This window comes from Oncorhynchus keta, chromosome 7 (assembly GCF_023373465.1).
Source record: "Oncorhynchus keta strain PuntledgeMale-10-30-2019 chromosome 7, Oket_V2, whole genome shotgun sequence".
Taxonomy (NCBI): domain Eukaryota; kingdom Metazoa; phylum Chordata; class Actinopteri; order Salmoniformes; family Salmonidae; genus Oncorhynchus; species Oncorhynchus keta.
This window is the reverse complement of record NC_068427.1, coordinates 52,824,347-52,841,349: the sequence shown is the minus strand read 5'-3', so window position 1 is coordinate 52,841,349 and position 17,003 is coordinate 52,824,347.

Sequence of the window (17,003 nt, the reverse complement as noted above, 5' to 3'; positions counted from 1 at the left end):
TCCTGTGTTGTCTTGGCTGTGTGCTTCGGGACGTTGTCCTCTTGGAAGGTGAACCTTCGCCCCAGTCGGAGGTCCTGAGCGCTCTGGAGCAGGTTTTCATTAAGGATCTCTCTGTACTTTGCTCCGTTCATCTTTGCCTCTATCGTGACTAGTCTCCCAGTCCCTGTCACTAACAAACATCCCCACAGCATGATACTGCCACCACCATGCTTCACCGTAGGGATGGTGCCAGGTTTATTCCAGACGTGATGCTTAGCATTCAGGCCAAAGAGTTCAATCTTGGTTTCATCAGACCAGAAAATCTTGTTTCTCATGGTCTGCGAGTTTTTAGGTGCCTTTTTTGGCAAACTCCAAGCAGGCTGTCATGTGCCTTTTACTGAGGAGTTGCTTCTGTCTAGACACTCTATCATAATGGCCTGATTGGTGGAGTTTTGCAGAGATTGTTTTTACTTTGTCAGTATTATCAAGTATTGTGGGTAGATTGACGAGGATTGTTTTTTGTTTAGTAGATTTTTTGAATTAAGGCTGTAAAAGTAACAAAATGTGGGAAAAGTCCAGGGGTGTGAATACTTTACGAAGGCTCTGTACATGTACTCAAGACTGGAGAAAACCCAGGCAGGTGTTGACACGACCAGCAGCAGTTTGACATAGATAGGTAGAGATGAGCCTGTTGTAACTATAGACCAGTTTGACATAGATAGGTAGAGATGAACCTGTTGTAACTATAAATCAGTTTGACATAGATAGGTAGAGATGAACCTGTTGTAACTATAGATCAGTTTGACATAGATAGGTAGAGATGAACCTGTTGTAACTATAAATCAGTTTGACATAGATAGGTAGAGATGAACCTGTTGTAACTATAGATCAGTTTGACATAGATAGGTAGAGATGGACCTGTTGTAACTATAGATCAGTTTGACATAGATAGGTAGAGATGGACCTGTTGTAACTATAGACCAGTTTGACATAGATAGGTAGAGATGAACCTGTTGTAACTATAGATCAGTTTGACATAGATAGGTAGAGATGGACCTGTTGTAACTATAGATCAGTTTGACATAGATAGGTAGAGATGAACCTGTTGTAACTATAGATCAGGTTGACATAGATAGGTAGAGATGGACCTGTTGTAACTATAGATCAGTTTGACATAGATAGGTAGAGATGAACCTGTTGTAACTATAGATCAGTTTGACATAGATAGGTAAAGATAAACCTGTTGTAACTATAGATCAGTTTGACATAGATAGGTAGAAATTAACCTGCTGTAAATACAGATCACAACAGCATAGCTGAACAAATAACTACATTCCACTCCATTCTAAAAACTACATCCCACTCCATTATCTAATAACTACATCCCACTCCATTCTAATAACTACATCCCACTCCATTATCTAATAACTACATCCCACTCCATTATCTAATAACTACATCCCACTCCATTCTCATAACTACATCCCACTCCATTCTCATAACTACATCCCACTCCATTCTAATAACTACAGCCCACTCCATTCTCATAACTACATCCCACTCCATTCTCATAACTACATCCCACTCCATTCTCATAACTACATCCCACTCCATTCTAATAACTACATCCCACTCCATTATCTCATAACTACATCCCACTCCATTCTAATAACTACATCCCACTCCATTATCTAATAACTACATCCCACTCCATTGTCTCATAACTACATCCCACTCCATTCTAATAACTACATCCCACTCCATTATCTCATAACTACATCCCACTCCATTCTCATAACTACATCCCACTCCATTCTCATAACTACATCCCACTCCGTTATCATAACTACATCCCACTCCATTATCTAATAACTACATCCCACTCCATTATCTGATAACTACATCCCACTCCATTATCTCATAACTACATCCCACTCCATTATCTAATAACAACATCCCACTCCATTATCTCATAAATACATCCCACTCCATTCTCATAACTACATCCCACTCCATTCTCATAATTACATCCCACTCCATTATCTCATAACTACATCCCACTCCATTATCTAATAACAACATCCCACTCCATTATCTCATAACTACATCCCACTCCATTCTCATATGGAGTCCCACCATCCCACTCCATTCTAATAACTACATCCCACTCCATTATCTCATAACTACATCCCACTCCATTATCTCATAACTACATCCCACTCCATTGTCTAATAATTACATCACACTCCATTATCTAATAACTACATCCCACTCCATTATCTCATAACTACATCCCACTCCATTATCTAATAACAACATCCCACTCCATTATCTCATAACTACATCCCACTCCATTCTCATAACTACATCCCACTCCATTCTCATAACTACATCCCACTCCATTATCTCATAACTACATCCCACTCCATTCTCATAACTACATCCCACTCCATTCTCATAACTACATCCCACTCCGTTATCATAACTACATCCCACTCCATTATCTAATAACTACATCCCACTCCATTATCTGATAACTACATCCCACTCCATTATCTAATAACTACATCCCACTCCATTATCTAATAACAACATCCCACTCCATTATCTCATAAATACATCCCACTCCATTCTCATAACTACATCCCACTCCATTATCTCATAACTACATCCCACTCCATTATCTAATAACAACATCCCACTCCATTATCTCATAACTACATCCCACTCCATTCTCATATGGAGTCCCACCATCCCACTCCATTCTAATAACTACATCCCACTCCATTATCTCATAACTACATCCCACTCCATTATCTCATAACTACATCCCACTCCATTATCTAATAATTACATCCCACTCCATTATCTAATAACGACATCCCACTCCATTATCTGATAACTACATCCCACTCCATTATCTCATAACTACATCCCACTCCATTATCTAATAACAACATCCCACTCCATTATCTCATAACTACATCCCACTCCATTCTCATAACTACCTCCCACTCCATTCTCATAACTACATCCCACTCCATTCTCATAACTACATCCCACTCCATTCTCATAACTACATCCCACTCCATTCTAATAACTACATCCCACTCCATTATCTCATAACTACATCCCACTCCATTCTCATAACTACATCCCACTCCATTCTCATAACTACATCCCACTCCATTCTAATAACTACATCCCACTCCATTATCTCATAACTACATCCCACTCCATTCTAATAACTACATCCCACTCCATTATCTAATAACTACATCCCACTCCATTGTCTCATAACTACATCCCACTCCATTCTAATAACTACATCCCACTCCATTATCTCATAACTACATCCCACTCCATTCTCATAACTACATCCCACTCCATTCTCATAACTACATCCCACTCCCATTATCTGATAACTACATCCCACTCCATTATCTAATAACTACATCCCACTCCATTATCTAATAACAACATCCCACTCCATTATCTCATAAATACATCCCACTCCATTCTCATAACTACATCCCACTCCATTATCTCATAACTACATCCCACTCCATTATCTAATAACAACATCCCACTCCATTATCTCATAACTACATCCCACTCCATTCTCATATGGAGTCCCACCATCCACTCCATTCTAATAACTACATCCCACTCCATTATCTCATAACTACATCCCACTCCATTATCTCATAACTACATCCCACTCCATTATCTAATAATTACATCCCACTCCATTATCTAATAACGACATCCCACTCCATTATCTGATAACTTATCCCACTCCATTATCTCATAACTACATCCCACTCCATTATCTAATAACAACATCCCACTCCATTATCTCATAACTACATCCCACTCCATTCTCATAACTACCTCCCACTCCATTCTCATAACTACATCCCACTCCATTCTAATAACTACATCCCACTCCATTCTAATAACTACATCCCACTCCATTCTCATAACTACATCCCACTCCATTCTCATAACTACATCCCACTCCATTATCTAATAACTACATCCCACTCCATTCTCATAAGTACATCCCACTCCATTCTAATAACTACATCCCACTCCATTATCTCATAACTACATCCCACTCCATTATCTAATAACTACATCCCACTCCATTCTCATAACTACATCCCACTCCATTATCTAATAACTACATCCCACTCCATTCTCATAACTACATCCCACTCCATTCTCATAACTACATCCCACTCCCATTCTCATAACTACATCCCACTCCATTCTCATAACTACATCCCACTCCATTCTCATAACTACATCCCACCCATTCTCATATGGAGTCCCACCATCCCACTCCATTCTAATAACTACATCCCACTCAATTATCTAATAACTACATCCCACTCCATTATCTAATAACTACATCCCACTCCATTCTAATAACTACATCCCACTCCATTATCTAATAACTACATCCCACTCCATTCTCATAACTACATCCCACTCCGTTATCATAACTACATCCCACTCCATTATCTAATAACTACATCCCACTCCATTCTCATAACTACATCCCACTCCATTCTAATAACTACATCCCACTCCATTCTAATAACTACATCCCACTCCATTCTCATAACTACATCCCACTCCATTCTCATAACTACATCCCACTCCATTATCTAATAACTACATCCCACTCCATTCTCATAAGTACATCCCACTCCATTCTAATAACTACATCCCACTCCATTATCTCATAACTACATCCCACTCCATTCTCATAACTACATCCCACTCCATTCTCATAAGTACATCCCACTCCATTCTAATAACTACATCCCACTCCATTATCTAATAACTAAATCCCACTCCGTTCTAATAACTACATCCCACTCCATTATCTAATAACTACATCCCACTCCATTCTCATAACTACATCCCACCCATTATCTAATAACAACATCCCACTCCATTATCTCATAACTACATCCTCCATTCTCATAACTACATCCCACCCATTATCTAATAACTACATCCCACTCCATTCTCATAACTACATCCTCCATTCTCATAACTACATCCCACCATTCTCATATGGAGTCCCACCATCCCACTCCATTATCTAATAACAAATATCCCACTCCATTATCTCATAACTACATCCCACTCCATTCTCATAACTACCTCCCACTCCATTCTCATAACTACATCCCACTCTATTCTCATAACTACATCCCACTCCATTCTCATAACTACATCCCACTCCATTCTAATAACTACATCCTCTCCATTATCTCATAACTACATCCCACTCCATTCTAATAACTACATCCCTCCATTATCTAATAACTACATCCCACTCCGTTGTCTCATAACTACATCCCACCCGTTCTAATAACTACATCCCACTCCATTATCTCATAACATCCCACTCCATTCTCATAACTATCCCACTCCATTCTCATAACTACATCCCTCCATTCTCATAACTACATCCCACCATTATCATAACTACATCCCTCGTTATCTAATAACTACATCCTACTCCGTTCTCATAACTGCATCCCACTCCATTATCTAATAACTACATCCCACCGTCTCATAACTACATCCCTCCATTCTCATAACTACATCCCACTCCATTCTCATAACTACATCCCACTCCATTCTCATAACTACATCCCTCCATTCTCATATGGAGTCCCACCATCCCACTCCATTCTAATAACTACATCCCACTCAATTATCTAATAACTACATCCCACTCCATTATCTAATAACTACATCCTCTCCATTCTAATAACTACATCCCACTCCATTATCTAATAACTACATCCCACTCCATTCTCATAACTACATCCCACTCCGTTATCATAACTACATCCCACTCCATTATCTAATAACTACATCCCACTCCATTCTCATAACTACATCCCACTCCATTCTAATAACTACATCCCACTCCATTCTAATAACTACATCCAGCTCCATTCTCATAACTACATCCCACTCCATTCTCATAACTACATCCCACTCCATTATCTAATAACTACATCCCACTCCATTCTCATAAGTACATCCCACTCCATTCTAATAACTACATCCCACTCCATTCTCATAACTACATCCCACTCCATTCTCATAACTACATCCCACTCCATTCTCATATGGAGTCCCACCATCCCACTCCATTATCTAATAACAACATCCCACTCCATTATCTCATAACTACATCCCACTCCATTCTCATAACTACCTCCCACTCCATTCTCATAACTACATCCCACTCTATTCTCATAACTACATCCCACTCCATTCTCATAACTACATCCCACTCCATTCTAATAACTACATCCCACTCCATTCTCATAACTACATCCCACTCCATTCTCATAACTACATCCCACTCCATTATCTCATAACTACATCCCACTCCATTCTCATAACTACATCCCACTCCATTATCTAATAACTACATCCCACTCCATTCTCATAACAACATCCCACTCCATTCTCATAACTACATCCCACTCCATTCTCATATGGAGTCCCACCATCCCACTCCATTATCTAATAACTACATCCCACTCCATTCTCATAACTACATCCCACTCCATTAGAATAACTACATCCCACTCCATTCTAATAACTACATCCCACTCCATTCTCATAACTACATCCCACTCCATTCTCATAACTACATCCCACTCCATTATCTAATAACTACATCCCACTCCATTCTCATAACTACATCCCACTCCATTCTAATAACTATATCCCACTCCATTATCTCATAACTACATCCCACTCCATTCTCATAACTACATCCCACTCCATTCTCATATGGGTCCCACCATCCACTCCATTCTAATAACTACATCCCACTCCATTATCTCATAACTACATCCCACTCCATTATCTCATAACTACATCCCACTCCATTATCTAATAATTACATCCCACTCCATTATCTAATAACTACATCCCACTCCGTTATCTGATAACTACATTCCACTCCATTATCTCTTAACTACGTCCCTCCCATTATCTAATAACAACATCCTCTCCATTATCTCATAACTACATCCCACTCCATTCTCATAACTACATCCCACTCCATTATCTAATAACTACATCCCACTCCATTCTCATAACTACATCCCACTCCATTCTCATAACTACATCCCACTCCATTCTCATAACTAAATCCCACTCCATTCTCATAACTACATCCCACTCCATTCTCATATGGAGTCCCACCATCCCACTCCATTCTAATAACTACATCCCACTCAATTATCTCATAACTACATCCCACTCCATTATCTAATAACTACATCCAACTCCATTCAAATAACTACATCCCACTCCATTATCTAATAACTACATCCCACTCCATTATCTAATAACTACATCCCACTCCATTCTAATAACTACATCCCACTCCATTCTCATAACTACATCCCACTCCATTATCATAACTACATCCCACTCCATTCTCATAACTACATCCCACTCCATTCTCATAACTACATCCCACTCCATTCTCATAACTACATCCCACTCCATTCTCATATGGAGTCCCACCATCCCACTCCATTATCTAATAACTACATCCCACTCCATTCTCATAACTACATTCCACTCCATTCTAATAACTACATCCCACTCCATTCTAATAACTACATCCCACTCTATTCTCATAACTACATCCCACTCCATTCTCATAACTACATCCCACTCCATTATCTAATAACTACATCCCACTCCATTCTCATAACTACATCCCACTCCATTCTCATAACTACATCCCACTCCATTATCTAATAACTACATCCCACTCCATTCTCATAACTGCATCCCACTCCATTCTAATAACTACATCCCACTCCATTATCTCATAACTACATCCCACTCCATTCTCATAACTACATCCCACTCCATTCTCATATGGAGTCCCACCATCCCACTCCATTCTAATAACTACATCCCACTCCATTATCTCATAACTACATCCCACTCCATTATCTAATAATTACATCCCACTCCATTATCTAATATAACAACATCCCACTCCATTATCTCATAACTAAATCCTCTCCATTCTCATAACTACATCCCACTCCATTCTCATAACTACATCCCACTCCATTCTCATATGGAGTCCACCATCCACTCCATTATCTAATAACTACATCCTCCATTCTCATAACTACATCCCACTCCATTCTCATAACTACATCCCACTCCATTATCATAACTACATCCCACTCCATTCTCATAACTACATCCCACTCCATTCTCATAACTACATCCTCCATTCTCATAACTACATCCCACTCCATTCTCATATGGAGTCCCACCATCCCACTCCATTATCTAATAACTACATCCCACTCCATTCTCATAACTACATCCCACTCCATTCTAATAACTACATCCCACTCCATTCTAATAACTACATCCCACTCCATTCTCATAACTACATCCCACTCCATTCTCATAACTACATCCCACTCCATTATCTAATAACTACATCCCACTCCATTCTCATAACTACATCCCACTCCATTCTAATAACTATATCCCACTCCATTATCTCATAACTACATCCCACTCCATTCTCATAACTACATCCCACTCCATTCTCATATGGAGTCCCACCATCCCACTCCATTCTAATAACTACATCCCACTCCATTATTTCATAACTACATCCCACTCCATTCTCATAACTACATCCCACTCCATTCTCATAACTACATCCCACTCCATTCTAATAACTACATCCCACTCCATTCTCATAACTACATCCCACCCATTATCTAATAACTACATCCCACTCCATTCTCATAAGTACATCCCACTCCATTCTCATAACTACATCCCACTCCATTATCATAACTACATCCCACTCCATTATCTAATAACTACATCCCACTCCATTCTCATAACTACATCCCACTCCATTATCTAATAACTACATCCCACTCCATTCTCATAACTACATCCCACTCCATTCTCATAACTACATCCCACTCCATTCTCATAACTACATCCCACTCCATTCTCATAACTACATCCCACTCCATTCTCATAACTACATCCCACTCCATTCTCATATGGAGTCCCACCATCCCACTCCATTCTAATAACTACATCCCACTCAATTATCTAATAACTACATCCCACTCCATTATCTAATAACTACATCCCACTCCATTCTAATAACTACATCCCACTCCATTATCTAATAACTACATCCCACTCCATTCTCATAACTACATCCCACTCCGTTATCATAACTACATCCCACTCCATTATCTAATAACTACATCCCACTCCATTCTCATAACTACATCCCACTCCATTCTAATAACTACATCCCACTCCATTCTAATAACTACATCCTCCATTCTCATAACTCATCCCACTCCATTCTCATAACTACATCCCACTCCATTATCTAATAACTACATCCCACTCCATTCTCATAAGTACATCCCACTCCATTCTAATAACTACATCCCACTCCATTATCTCATAACTACATCCCACTCCATTCTCATAACTACATCCCACTCCATTCTCATAAGTACATCCCACTCCATTCTAATAACTACATCCCACTCCATTATCTAATAACTAAATCCCACTCCATTCTAATAACTACATCCCACTCCATTATCTAATAACTACATCCCACTCCATTCTCATAACTACATCCCACTCCATTATCTAATAACAACATCCCACTCCATTATCTCATAACTACATCCCACTCCATTCTCATAACTACATCCCACTCCATTATCTAATAACTACATCCCACTCCATTCTCATAACTACATCCCACTCCATTCTCATAACTACATCCCACTCCATTCTCATATGGAGTCCCACCATCCCACTCCATTATCTAATAACAACATCCCACTCCATTATCTCATAACTACATCCCACTCCATTCTCATAACTACCTCCCACTCCATTCTCATAACTACATCCCACTCTATTCTCATAACTACATCCCACTCCATTCTCATAACTACATCCCACTCCATTCTAATAACTACATCCCACTCCATTATCTCATAACTACATCCTCCCCATTCTAATAACTACATCCCACTCCATTGTCTCATAACTACATCCCACTCCATTCTAATAACTACATCCCACTCCATTATCTCATAACTACATCCCACTCCATTCTCATAACTACATCCCACTCCATTCTCATAACTACATCCCACTCCATTCTCATAACTACATCCCACTCCATTATCATAACTACATCCCACTCCATTATCTAATAACTACATCCCACTCCATTCTCATAACTACATCCCACTCCATTATCTAATAACTACATCCCACTCCATTCTCATAACTACATCCCACTCCATTCTCATAACTACATCCCACTCCATTCTCATAACTACATCCCACTCCATTCTCATAACTACATCCCACTCCATTCTCATATGGAGTCCCACCATCCCACTCCATTCTAATAACTACATCCCACTCAATTATCTAATAACTACATCCCACTCCATTATCTAATAACTACATCCCACTCCATTCTAATAACTACATCCCACTCCATTATCTAATAACTACATCCCACTCCATTCTCATAACTACATCCCACTCCGTTATCATAACTACATCCCACTCCATTATCTAATAACTACATCCCACTCCATTCTCATAACTACATCCCACTCCATTCTAATAACTACATCCCACTCCATTCTAATAACTACATCCCACTCCATTCTCATAACTACATCCCACTCCATTCTCATAACTCACATCCCACTCCATTATCTAATAACTACATCCCACTCCATTCTCATAAGTACATCCCACTCCATTCTAATAACTACATCCCTCCATTCTCATAACTACATCCTCCATTCTCATAACTACATCCCACTCCATTCTCATATGGAGTCCCACCATCCACTCCATTATCTAATAACAACATCCCACTCCATTATCTCATAACTACATCCCACTCCATTCTCATAACTACCTCCTCCATTCTCATAACTACATCCCACTCTATTCTCATAACTACGTCCCACTCCATTCTCATAACTACATCCCACTCCGTTCTAATAACTACATCACTCCATTCTCATAACTACATCCCACTCCATTCTCATAACTACATCCCACTCCGTTATCTCATAACTACATCCCACTCCATTCTCATAACTACATCCCACTCCATTATCTAATAACTACATCCCACTCCATTCTCATAACAACATCCCACTCCATTCTCATAACTACATCCCACTCCATTCTCATATGGAGTCCCACCATCCCACTCCATTATCTAATAACTACATCCCACTCCATTCTCATAACTACATCCCACTCCATTAGAATAACTACATCCCAGTCCATTCTAATAACTACATCCCACTCCATTCTCATAAACTACATCCCTCCATTCTCATAACTACATCCCACTCCATTATCTAATAACTACATCCCACTCCATTCTCATAACTACATCCCACTCCATTCTAATAACTATATCCCACTCCATTATCTCATAACTACATCCCACTCCATTCTCATAACTACATCCCACTCCATTCTCATATGGAGTCCCACCATCCCACTCCATTCTAATAACTACATCCCACTCCATTATCTCATAACTACATCCCACTCCATTATCTCATAACTACATCCCACTCCATTATCTAATAATTACATCCCACTCCATTATCTAATAACTACATCCAACTCCATTATCTGATAACTACATTCCACTCCATTATCTCTTAACTACATCACACTCCATTATCTAATAACAACATCCCTCTCCATTATCTCATAACTACATCCCACTCCATTCTCATAACTACATCCCACTCCATTATCTAATAACTACATCCCACTCCATTCTAATAACTACATCCCACTCAATTATCTCATAACTACATCCCACTCCATTATCTAATAACTACATCCAACTCCATTCACATAACTACATCCCACTCCATTCTCATATGGAGTCCCACCATCCACTCCATTCTAATAACTACATCCCACTCAATTATCTCATAACTACATCCCACTCCATTATCTAATAACTACATCCAACTCCATTCACATAACTACATCCCACTCCATTATCTAATAACTACATCCCACTCCATTATCTAATAACTACATCCCACTCCATTCTAATAACTACATCCCACTCCATTCTCATAACTACATCCCACTCCATTATCATAACTACATCCCACTCCATTCTCATAACTACATCCCACTCCATTCTCATAACTACATCCCCCTCCATTCTCATAACTACATCCCACTCCATTCTCATATGGAGTCCACCATCCCACTCCATTATCTAATAACTACATCCCACTCCATTCTCATAACTACATTCCACTCCATTCTAATAACTACATCCCACTCCGTTCTAATAACTACATCCCACTCTATTCTCATAACTACATCCCACTCCGTTCTCATAACTACATCCCACCGTTATCTAATAACTACGTCCCACTCCATTCTCATAACTACATCCCACTCCATTCTCATAACTACATCCCACTCCGTTGTCTAATAACTACATCCCACTCCATTCTCATAACTGCATCCCACTCCATTCTAATAACTACATCCCACTCCATTATCTCATAACTACATCCCACTCCATTCTCATAACTACATCCCACTCCATTCTCATATGGAGTCCACCATCCACTCCATTCTAATAACTACATCCCACTCCATTATCTCATAACTACATCCCACCCATTATCTAATAATTACATCCCCTCCATTATCTAATATAACAACATCCCACTCCATTATCTCATAACTAAATCCTCCATTCTCATAACTACATCCCACTCCATTCTCATAACTACATCCCACTCCATTCTCATATGGAGTCCCACCATCCACTCCATTATCTAATAACTACATCCCACTCCATTCTCATAACTACATCCCACTCCATTCTCATAACTACATCCCACTCCATTATCATAACTACATCCCACTCCATTCTCATAACTACATCCCACTCCATTCTCATAACTACATCCCACTCCATTCTCATAACTACATCCCACTCCATTCTCATATGGAGTCCACCATCCACTCCATTATCTAATAACTACATCCCACTCCATTCTCATAACTACATCCCACTCCATTCTAATAACTACATCCCACTCCATTCTAATAACTACATCCCACTCCATTCTCATAACTACATCCTCCATTCTCATAACTACATCCCACTCCATTATCTAATAACTACATCCCTCCATTCTCATAACTATCCCACTCCATTCTAATAACTACATCCCACTCCATTATCTCATAACTACATCCTCCATTCTCATAACTACATCCCTCCATTCTCATATGGAGTCCACCATCCCACTCCATTCTAATAACTACATCCCACTCCATTGTTTCATAACTACATCCCACTCCATTCTCATAACTACATCCCACTCCATTCTCATAACTACATCCCACTCCATTCTAATAACTACATCCCACTCCATTATCTAATAATTACATCCCACTCCATTATCTAATATAACAACATCCCACTCCATTATCTCATAACTAAATCCCACTCCATTCTCATAACTACATCCCACTCCATTCTCATAACTACATACCACTCCATTCTCATATGGAGTCCCACCATCCCACTCCATTCTAATAACTACATCCCACTCAATTATCTCATAACTACATCCCACTCCATTATCTAATAACTACATCCAACTCCATTCAAATAACCACATCCCACTCCATTATCTAATAATTACATCCCACTCCATTATCTAATATAACAACATCCCACTCCATTATCTCATAACTAAATCCCACTCCATTCTCATAACTACATCCCACTCCATTCTCATAACTACATACCACTCCATTCTCATATGGAGTCCCACCATCCCACTCCATTCTAATAACTACATCCCACTCAATTATCTCATAACTACATCCCACTCCATTATCTAATAACTACATCCAACTCCATTCAAATAATTACATCCCACTCCATTATCTAATATAACAACATCCCACTCCATTATCTCATAACTAAATCCCACTCCATTCTCATAACTACATCCCACTCCATTCTCATAACTACATACCACTCCATTCTCATATGGAGTCCCACCATCCCACTCCATTCTAATAACTACATCCCACTCAATTATCTCATAACTACATCCCACTCCATTATCTAATAACTACATCCAACTCCATTCAAATAACTACATCCCACTCCATTATCTCATAACTACATCCCACTCCATTCTCATAACTACATCCCACTCCATTCTCATATGGAGTCCCACCATCCCACTCCATTCTAATAACTACATCCCACTCCATTATCTCATAACTACATCCCACTCCATTATCTCATAACTACATCCCACTCCATTATCTAATAATTACATCCCACTCCATTATCTAATAACTACATCCCACTCCATTATCTGATAACTACATTCCACTCCATTATCTCATAACTACATCCCACTCCATTATCTAATAACAACATCCCCCTCCATTATCTCATAACTACATCCCACTCCATTCTCATAACTACATCCCACTCCATTATCTAATAACTACATCCCACTCCATTCTCATAACTACATCCCACTCCATTCTCATAACTAAATCCCACTCCATTCTCATAACTACATCCCACTCCATTCTCATATGGAGTCCCACCATCCCACTCCATTCTAATAACTACATCCCACTCAATTATCTCATAACTTCATCCCACTCCATTATCTAATAACTACATCCAACGCCATTCAAATAACTACATCCCACTCCATTATCTAATAACTACATCCCACTCCATTATCTAATAACTACATCCCACTCCATTCTCATAACTACATCCCACTCCATTCTAATAACTATATCCCACTCCATTATCTCATAACTACATCCCACTCCATTCTCATAACTACATCCCACTCCAGTCTCATATGGAGTCCCACCATCCCACTCCATTCTAATAACTACATCCCACTCCATTATCTCATAACTACATCCCACTCCATTATCTAATAATTACATCCCACTCCATTATCTAATAACTACATCCCACGCCATTATCTGATAACTACATTCCACTCCATTATCTCATAACTACATCCCACTCCATTATCTAATAACAACATCCCCCTCCATTATCTCATAACTACATCCCACTCCATTCTCATAACTACATCCCACTCCATTATCTAATAACTACATCCCACTCCATTCTCATAACTACATCCCACTCCATTCTCATATGGAGTCCCACCATCCCACTCCATTCTAATAACTACATCCCACTCAATTATCTCATAACTACATCCCACTCCATTATCTAATAACTACATCCAACTCCATTCAAATAACTACATCCCACTCCATTATCTCATAACTACATCCCACTCCATTCTCATAACTACATCCCACTCCATTCTCATATGGAGTCCCACCATCCCACTCCATTCTAATAACTACATCCCACTCCATTATCTCATAACTACATCCCACTCCATTATCTCATAACTACATCCCACTCCATTATCTAATAATTACATCCCACTCCATTATCTAATAACTACATCCCACTCCGTTATCTGATAACTACATTCCACTCCGTTATCTCATAACTACATCCCACTCCATTATCTAATAAACAACATCCCCTCCATTATCTCATTAACTACATCCCACTCCATTCTCATAACTACATCCCACTCCATTATCTGATAACTACATCCCACTCCATTCTCATAACTACATCCCACTCCATTCTCATAACTAAATCCCACTCCATTCTCATAACTACATCCCACTCCATTCTCATATGGAGTCCCACCATCCACTCCATTATAATAACTACATCCCACTCAATTATCTCATAACTACATCCCACTCCATTATCTAATAACTACATCCAACTCCATTCAAATAACTACATCCCACTCCATTATCTAATAACTACATCCCACTCCATTATCTAATAACTACATCCCACTCCATTCTCATAACTACATCCACTCCATTCTAATAACTATATCCCACTCCATTATCTCATAACTACATCCCACTCCATTCTCATAACTACATCCCACTCCAGTCTCATATGGAGTCCCACCATCCCACTCCATTCTAATAACTACATCCCACTCCATTATCTCATAACTACATCCCACTCCATTATCTCATAACTACATCCCACTCCATTATCTAATAATTACATCCCACTCCATTATCTAATAACTACATCCCACTCCATTATCTGGCTACATTCCACTCCATTATCTCATAACTACATCCCACTCCATTATCTAATAACAACATCCCCTCCATTATCTCATAACTACATCCCACTCCATTCTCATAACTACATCCCACTCCATTATCTAATAACTACATCCCTCCATTCTCATAACTACATCCACTCCATTCTCATAACTAAATCCCACTCCATTCTCATAACTACATCCTCTCCATTCTCATATGGGTCCACCATCCCACTCCATTCTAATAACTACATCCCACTCAATTATCTCATAACTTCATCCCACTCCATTATCTAATAACTACATCCAACGCCATTCAAATAACTACATCCCACTCCATTATCTAATAACTACATCCCACTCCATTATCTAATAACTACATCCCACTCCATTCTAATAACTACATCCCACTCCATTCTCATAACTACATCCCACTCCATTATCATAACTACATCCCACTCCATTCTCATAACTACATCCCACTCCATTCTCATAACTACATCCCATTCCATTCTCATAACTACATCCCACTCCATTCTCATATGGAGTCCACCATCCCACTCCATTATCTAATAACTACATCCCACTCCATTCTCATAACTCCATTCCACTCCATTCTAATAACTACATCCCACTCCATTCTAATAACTACATCCCACTCTATTC